We start from the raw sequence: 8,360 nt of genomic DNA on the forward strand, positions 1-8,360 counted from the left end.
ACCTGTCCAGTTTTACAGTAACTGTTGTAAAATTTGAATTCTAAGATATCTGGGTCAGCAAAGAGAGCAAAATTACAGAGGAATTTTGTACTTGATATTTTAGCTGTTTTGGAGATATTGTTTTGTTTAAGATTTTAAAGTGTTAAGTATTGGTATGATAACAATCAGAATCACCTGGGACAAGGAGATATACAACAGAATCAGGTATTTATAAACCTTAAGTTACATTAATGCAGAAACAGGTTATATATCAAACTATTAACATTTGTAACAAGAGATCAAGGTTGTTTTTATATTTTCAACTTCATGCATTTGTTTTTCTGATAATTCTTTTTAATCTATACATGTATAATCTGTAAAATATAAATTATTCAATGATTTCTTTATAATGATTGTGTATATTGTTTAAATGGCATGTTAGTAGATGACTTTTTCATTTCCTGCAAATTAAACAAATTAAATCAATTTGATTAAATAGGACTAAATGGTACAATCAGTAGTTTTGTACAGCTGAACAGGGTCAATCATAATCATTTGTTATTTTACATGTATGTGTTGTGTTTTCAATGGAACAATCTAAAATTACATTTTACATTATAAATACATAATTTGCAGGCTGGGACATAAGTGCTGACTGTGAGAATTACCAGCAGTGTTTAATAATGATGTGCAGTATTAATCCTGAAAAGGTATATTTTTAAATCTCAATACTTTTCTGTTCCACATCTTTTCTTAAAAAATACATACTGGGTAATAAATATTGTCACAAATTTACTTAATTCTTATACAGAGAAATTCTTAAACATTTGTGCACATTGAAATAAGATTTACTGCATTGCTTTAGTATTTTTTGAAAATGCATAAGCATACCCGTACGAAAAAGTAAGACGGAATCCGCCTTATATAAGGCGGATTCCGTCTAAAATATTCAGAAAATCCACATTTTCCTGCTAGGTTAAGGCGGACATGGAATTTCTAGCAAAGTCCGCCTAAGTTTCTGAAATTTCCGCCTAAATTCTCAAACAGATTCCGCCTAGAGCTGAGGCAGAAAAGGATAAATGTAAAGTCTTAGGCGAAAAATTCAACTTAGTCTTATTTCTTAGGCGTAACTTCCGACTTAGTCATTCAAGGAAACCTTGTGTGTTATGCGGACAACTCAATTTAAGCGGAATTTCGGACTTCATCATATTTTGAATATTAGTACACACTGTCAAACAAAAATAACATAATTATGTATATTTACATATTCTAATGATTTAATCATTATTTTTACATAAGTATTTCCATTATTGTTTAATGGTAGTCCTGATCTTTTACAGTAACTGTTAGTATTAGCTTTTGAGTATTAAAATGTGTGTCAGTTGAATAACAGTATTTAATTCTTATCACTGAAACTTGTCTTATTTGACACCATTTATTTGTCGATTGTGACCACCCTCCCCAAACCAAAAGGAAAGCTTGCGGTAAGCTTGATGCAAGCTTACATTGGCTATTTATGCTTGCTGTAAGCTTGCCAGTTAAATTTCATACAGAATTCTTTAACTTGCGCACTAAGCTTACAAGAACAATTTTTGTCACATTAGCTTGCGCAAGCTTCTTTGAAAATTTGGACTTAGAAAATTCTGTGATTAAAGCAGTCTGGGAAATAAAAAGTAGTGAAAATTTTCTAAGCACAAAAACTTTAAAATGTTCATAAAAATCATTTCACTCAAACTAATTAGCATTTATATAATATAATGGGATTCAAATGATAACATTTCTTTCAATTAGTTTTTATCTGCCTGTCTAATACATTCTATGTTTTTAAGATTCATATATATAACTTTATCAAATTTTTTAATTACTGTTATTAAAATCTTGTTACTTTCTCAAAATTATTAATTGATGCCATGTCAAAAATTAGATAACACCACAATGTGGCATCTGCATGATGTGACAGTAAAAAAAAGAAAATCACCCAAAATCAAAATGAAAGAGGAAATCATACAAATTTTTAATAAAAGTTTTCAACACAATTAAACTAAGATAAAGTCAGTATTTTAAATTAATTATTATGAAAGTTAACAAAATTCACATTTCTTAACAACTGTGAACAATTACAATCAAATATAATGTCAACATTATATATTGTCTAATGACTAATTTTTTTTTCTTTCAATCACTTGTTAATTTGTTTTATTTATGTCTAATTTTTAATTCATTTGCACATTCAGTATATCCCTTCTTTTAATTAAATATTAACTATCTTGTGCAGAAGTTATTGATAGTATAAGATGGTCTCCCATGAGTATTAATTGTAGACTGTAACAGTAACATACTGTACATGCCATAAACATTTGTAACTGGTCAGAGTGAGTGGTTGGTCAAGTGCAACTAATTACTTTCTCCCTGCTGTTTACATAATGACCAATGTCAAACTCACCTATCTAATATAAAGGAAAGTGTGAGATAAGTGGGGTTTACAAACATGTAATCTAATATCCTGAACCAATCTGGTATCAGGATCTGATCTCAGAAAATTCAAATATTACTCAGGAAGTTCATTTGGACCTCAGTGCTTATAACATTAGGAGTAGAGTTAAACATGTGACTTAAGTGCCATTTAGATGAAACAACTTAATAAAATTAAATGTGAACTTTAATAAAATTATAATGGGACATTAAATGAGTTCTTCATTCAGATGGAAATGGAAATTTACTAATGTTCAATGGAATAATGGTAAGTTATTTACACTATTTTCATACAACAGTCTTTTCAAATTTACCTTGTAAATGATTTACACTATTTAATTTTAGTTTTTCTTCATAAATTTTACATATGTGCTGGTGTAAATCTTTTTCACTTAGTGTTGTTGAGTGGGAATTTTCAAATCTGCCCTTTTTACCAGTAAATTTCATTCCTGGTCATGATTTTTCATTAATAAACATTTACATTCTTGGGATATTTCAGTAAATTATGGGTTTATATTAACTGAGTACTTGAAACTTTTTTAACTATCAGAAAAGCATTTTGAATTTACTCAATTTACAATAAATATATGTATTCAGTAGTGATTTTTTTTAATTTACAGGAAAACTTACAATGCCCACAGGTACCATAGAAAGTTTCAAATTATAATGATGACGAAGAAGAAGAAAATTGAGTTGATAACAGAAATAATTGATGGTTAGTTTTGTTACTCAATAAGGTTAGATAACTGATAAAAATAATGAAATAAATAATAATCATGCATTTGAACAATTTTCAATCTTAGTATATACAACTTACAATGTAGTATATTATTTCCATTTAAACAAAATGATTGTATAGATTTAATTTTTGTATATTAAAGATTTACTTAAATTACAATATTATTTATCTTAAAGGTTTGTAAAATACTTAAATGCACGTATTACTTTCACTAGTTAAAATTGTTGTCAATTAAAGCAAAAGTTCTAATAAAGATTCATGATCAATTCTGATGTATCAGTCATTTAACCAGTAGGAATGCAAATAATTTTCAAATGTATTGTTTATAACAATTATAAACAATTGCATTGCTAGATATAGATCTACATGTTGTTGACATTATTCATAGCAATATTTAACAAAATTGAAAACTATTGCAGCTTGAAGAACAATTTTAAATTTATAAATAATAATTAAACTGGCAAGATTGCCAAAAAATAAAATTTTACTATTGCCTAAGAAATAATATTTTACTATGCCTGTGCTTTTCAAATATTGATCTTTTTAATTACATGATAATAATACCAATCATATGCATACAAACATAAATAATTAATTATTATACAAATATTTTTCAGTGTGTACAACAGGCTTTAAATGATATGGATAGTTGTGTGCCACAGTGGAGCCATTCTGAAAGACTACATCTGTAAAGGACATGATTTATCATATTACAACATGGATACTTATTTGGAAAAAAAAAACAAACAGTTATCTTAAATAAATATTTTGTTTTTATATTTTCTCAGCTTGGTAGACATTTATCATTTTTTGTATTTGTGCAATAGAATAATGTTTGTTAAGATCTCTAATGTAAATCTAGAAATATTAGTTGAAATGAATAAATTAATTCTATTAAATATTAGTTTATTAAAATATTATACCTTATTACATGACAATTAAAATTTTTAATTTGTTACAAGGCGGAAATTTTTCCGCCTAGGATTTTTCCTGCGGAATCCGCTTAAGGTAGGCGGAATCCGCCTAAGGTAGGCAGAATCCGCCTAAGGTAGGCGGAATCCGCCTAAGTTAGGCGGAATCCGCCTAAGGTAGGCGGAATCCGCTGACATAGCCAGACTTTAAGCGGAATATTTAAATGAGCTAAGGCGGATTCCGTCTAGATAGGCGGATTCCACCTTAGCTCATTTAAATATTTCACACCATATTCCGCTTAAGGTCCGCCTAAGAACCAATATTCAACTCTATTCAGTTTAAGGCGGAATCCGCTTTACTACATAGGCGGATTCCACCTACAGTCAGGGCGGAAGTTTTCGTACGGGTAGTTAATATTTAATAGTTAATACTGTTCAAACATTAGATTTGATATTATTAAAAGTTATGAAATATAACTGCATATTATATGCAATAAAACATAATTCATTACCTCATCTGTGTTTAAATAATTATGAATTTTATCTTTAAAGGTGAGCACAACCATAAGAAGTTCTAGGAAACACAGGCAGAGGACTAAAAATGGACATCGATAAAACAAATAGTTATTTAAATAATCAGAAACATTTAAAACAAATTTAAGATTGAATAGTTTGTCACTGACAAACTAAGAGCAAAATAATTGCTTAAAACAAAGTGTTGGATTCTAAGAAAACAAGATTTACATACCAAAACCTGCAGCTAGAAAAAAACTGTTTGTGTTATAGTGAATGTAGGGTGTTCTATTCTGTATTTGGATTACTAAAGGATATGTATTAAATTTACTTACATGTACTTTGTATTGATTGATGTATGTTTTTATTCTTTGCTATTTTTTTTTTAATTGGAAGAAAACATTAGTGGAGCAAATAAAAAAATTAACATCAGCTTCTTTTTACAATTTATGATTAAATAAGTTTATCATGGTAATTAATGCCTTTTTTTCATGTTACATAGGATTCAGAGACTGCAAGCTTGCGACTAAGCTTGCGCAAGCTTATACATTAAGCTTGTAGTTATACATGCACAAGCTTGCGACTTAGCCTGTGCAGGCTTTCGGATAAACCTGCGTAAGCTTGCAAATAAGCTTGCGATTAAGCTTGGGCAAGCTTGCGATTAAGCTTGCGCAAGCTTAAATATTAACTACTTTGCAGTCAGATTTTTTTTAAATAACTGATCGCAAGCTTGCCGCAAGGTTCCAATTACTAGCCAGTAGCAAGCTTGCAACATAAGCTTGCAGCAAGCTTGTGACAAGCTTGCAATGTTAGCTTGCGATTTTGGTTTGGGAAAACCAAACAAGATTTGTGACTGCCAACTTCCCCACATGAATCAGAGGTGGAGTACAAATGATGTCAGACTAAATGACTTATCATCTTCATGGAGAACATTGCCCACCCAAGGATCGAACTCGCGACACTGATGCTCCTACCTACTGATCTAAGCGGGCGGGTTGAAAAGTTATATGATTATCGTAAACAAATTAAATTTGAAAACATTTTTGCCATATATAATTGAAATTAAATGCACTAATAAAGCTGAAATATCACTAATACAGTCAGCGTTGTGTAAAAACCTTGTCTTCAACTCTTTAAATTGAGATTCCGTTTCGTTCCGCAAAGTATAAATATCCCCTAGGATAATGATATTTAGCGGAACGGAACGGAACAAGATTTGTTATTCAATATCCATTTCCTCCTTTATAATGCTTGTATAAACTTCACATATAAATAATCATTCATGATGCATAAACAAAATCGCAGGCTACCTATCCTGCTAATGAAGACTTGTCACTTTTAGAAATCACAACATATAAATAAAATACAGAAATGTCGAAACTATAACACCGTTTTCAACAGTATTTCAGTCATGTAACGATGGGCAGTTAACCTAAACGGTGTTCCTGGATTCTGTACCCATACTTACCTGTTCTCCGCAAGTAACTGCCAACTTCCCGGACTCTGCGATCCGAAGACCGACGCCCAGCAAACACATGACGTTGTTTCAACGTTGCTCAGACGTCAGAGTCCGACGTTGGATAGACGTTGGAATTTAGTTGTATATGAAAGTTTTTTAGACGTCAGAGTCCGACGTCAATCCAACGTCATAAAATGACATAAATCCAACCTCTTTTCAACGTATATACAACTACTTTCCAACCTATTCCCAACGTGAATCCAACCAGTTTCCAACAAGATTCCAACCAGTTACTTACATAATACCAACTAGTTTCCAACGTAATTCCAACCAATTCCCAACATAAATCTGACCCGTTTTCATTAAATAATTCCCAAATAAAGAGAAAATACAAAACGTTCTATACTCAAAAAGTGATTTTATTATTTTAGAAAGTGATCATAAAAACAATTAAACAAAATGTATAACACAGTTTCTAATTCATCTATTCATGTAAAACTTAATATACAGTAAATATATATTTCCAACACATTTGTATAACATCACAAAAATGACTCACTTTTAATCATTTATAGTGATAATAAAATAAAGTTTGATATTTATGAATTGTATTTAAACTATTAAAATTAAAAAAAGAGCTACATGTCTTTTCAAAATTGAAGTTCAACATTTATCAGACCTCTTTCAGTCAATACAATAATACACATTTTGTAATCCAAAATTATAACAAACAACAGTCAACAAATCATTTTCATTTAAAGGTCTACAGTATACATTAACTATTACAATATATGTCAATTAAAGAATTCATGTTTACAACATGCTTAAAAAGGTTTTCTTTTAAATAACTCATAGAAAATGGAAATCATGGAAAATAAAGCTTTCTTTTGCAGTTGATTTCATCGGTAACAAATCGGATAAGTGAGGGAAAATATTCCTTTCTGTCAAAATTAAGCTAGTGTAACACACACAACAATAAATAAATATTCACATTTAAAGAAAGTAGGTGATTTTTTATCTTTATTCTTTCAAAACTAACTTAAATGTATTAAATTTGGAGATATACTCCTCCATGTGAATAATTCTGGTATACTAAACGTCCACCACTGGATCCTGATTATTTTCGTACGAAGACACTGTGTCAAACTTGTTTTGAGGTTCAACTTGTTTTTTTTTCCCCTTGAAACTGCAAAAATGAAACAGAAATAAATAGGTGTACATAACAACCAAAATGGTCAATTAAATTATATTAAATAAAAATTATCAATAGATTACCCTAGCATATCAAAAATTAAAATCAGATGTCGATTGATGATGTAGAACACTCAAAAACTGTAACTTCAAATATATGTAATTTGCAAAACAGTAACACGAAAAGGTGCAAATTCAATCATAAGACATTTCACGTTATTATAATTTTACTTTTGATTAACAGTTAATTATGACAAAACAGAAATTACAGTGAATAACAAAATCAAAATCCATATATTACCTTAATTTGATGCACTTATCATTCTTTTATGTCCAAATGGTGTTTTCTGTCGACTGTTGTTCATGTACTGGGCAGGAACCAGTTTCCGGACAGATCTCGTGTTTTTTTAATTGTTTATTTTTTAATAATAAACATGCATTAATAAAACTTACATACCAAAAACCTGAGTTCTAACTACGTCCGATAACACAAATAATACTGCCTGGTGACGTTAGCAATGTAAAAACTGAAGGGTTAAATTAAGTCATCAAAAGTGTAAATTGTTCACTCTTGCAGAACCAGTTGCCGGACATATATTAAGCTGCTATTCATATCTGTTTTTAAATGATAATTATTCTAATATAACAAACAATTTCTTCTTACATATTAGGTTTCTTATATAATTAAGCTGATTTACTGAAAAATGTTTATGATGGGAAAAAATAACGACCACGTGATGGGTCTCGGAATGACTGAATATTGAAACGGATATTTTTTTGTGTAAGGCAGCAACGAAGTGCGAAAGTGGAGTAAACCTAGCTAAACACTGTTTTCCGATACGTTACAGAATTAGCTCTGGGGAATTACACCCAATGAACTTCGAATGAAGTACATTGTGCATTAATTGCTACCCCAAATTATATCCCGAAATAAACAAAATATTGCGCATGCGCAGAACAAATTACATGCCCCAAATGGATATAAGGCTTTTTTTAAAACACAGGTAAGATATCCTCACGAAATTTTAATGATGTATCAACTTGGCAGGAAGTTTATTTTCTCAAACAATCAAACCAAGCATCTTCATGACATATA

The 8,360-nt window shown here is 30.0% G+C and overlaps 1 long non-coding RNA gene across 1 annotated transcript; it reads left to right on the forward strand.

Moving 5' to 3' along the window:
* Nucleotides 1–1,828: 1,828 nt before the first annotated feature.
* On the forward strand, nt 1,829–4,504 carry LOC132719429 (uncharacterized). Its single transcript, XR_009624226.1, has 3 exons — nt 1,829–2,719; nt 3,072–3,166; nt 3,808–4,504. It is a non-coding gene; the product is annotated as an uncharacterized LOC132719429 (long non-coding RNA).
* The last annotated feature ends 3,856 nt before the right edge of the window (nt 4,505–8,360 follow it).

This window comes from Ruditapes philippinarum, unplaced genomic scaffold (genome assembly GCF_026571515.1).
Source record: "Ruditapes philippinarum isolate M1 unplaced genomic scaffold, ASM2657151v2 ctg11585_1_1_1_1, whole genome shotgun sequence".
Taxonomy (NCBI): domain Eukaryota; kingdom Metazoa; phylum Mollusca; class Bivalvia; order Venerida; family Veneridae; genus Ruditapes; species Ruditapes philippinarum.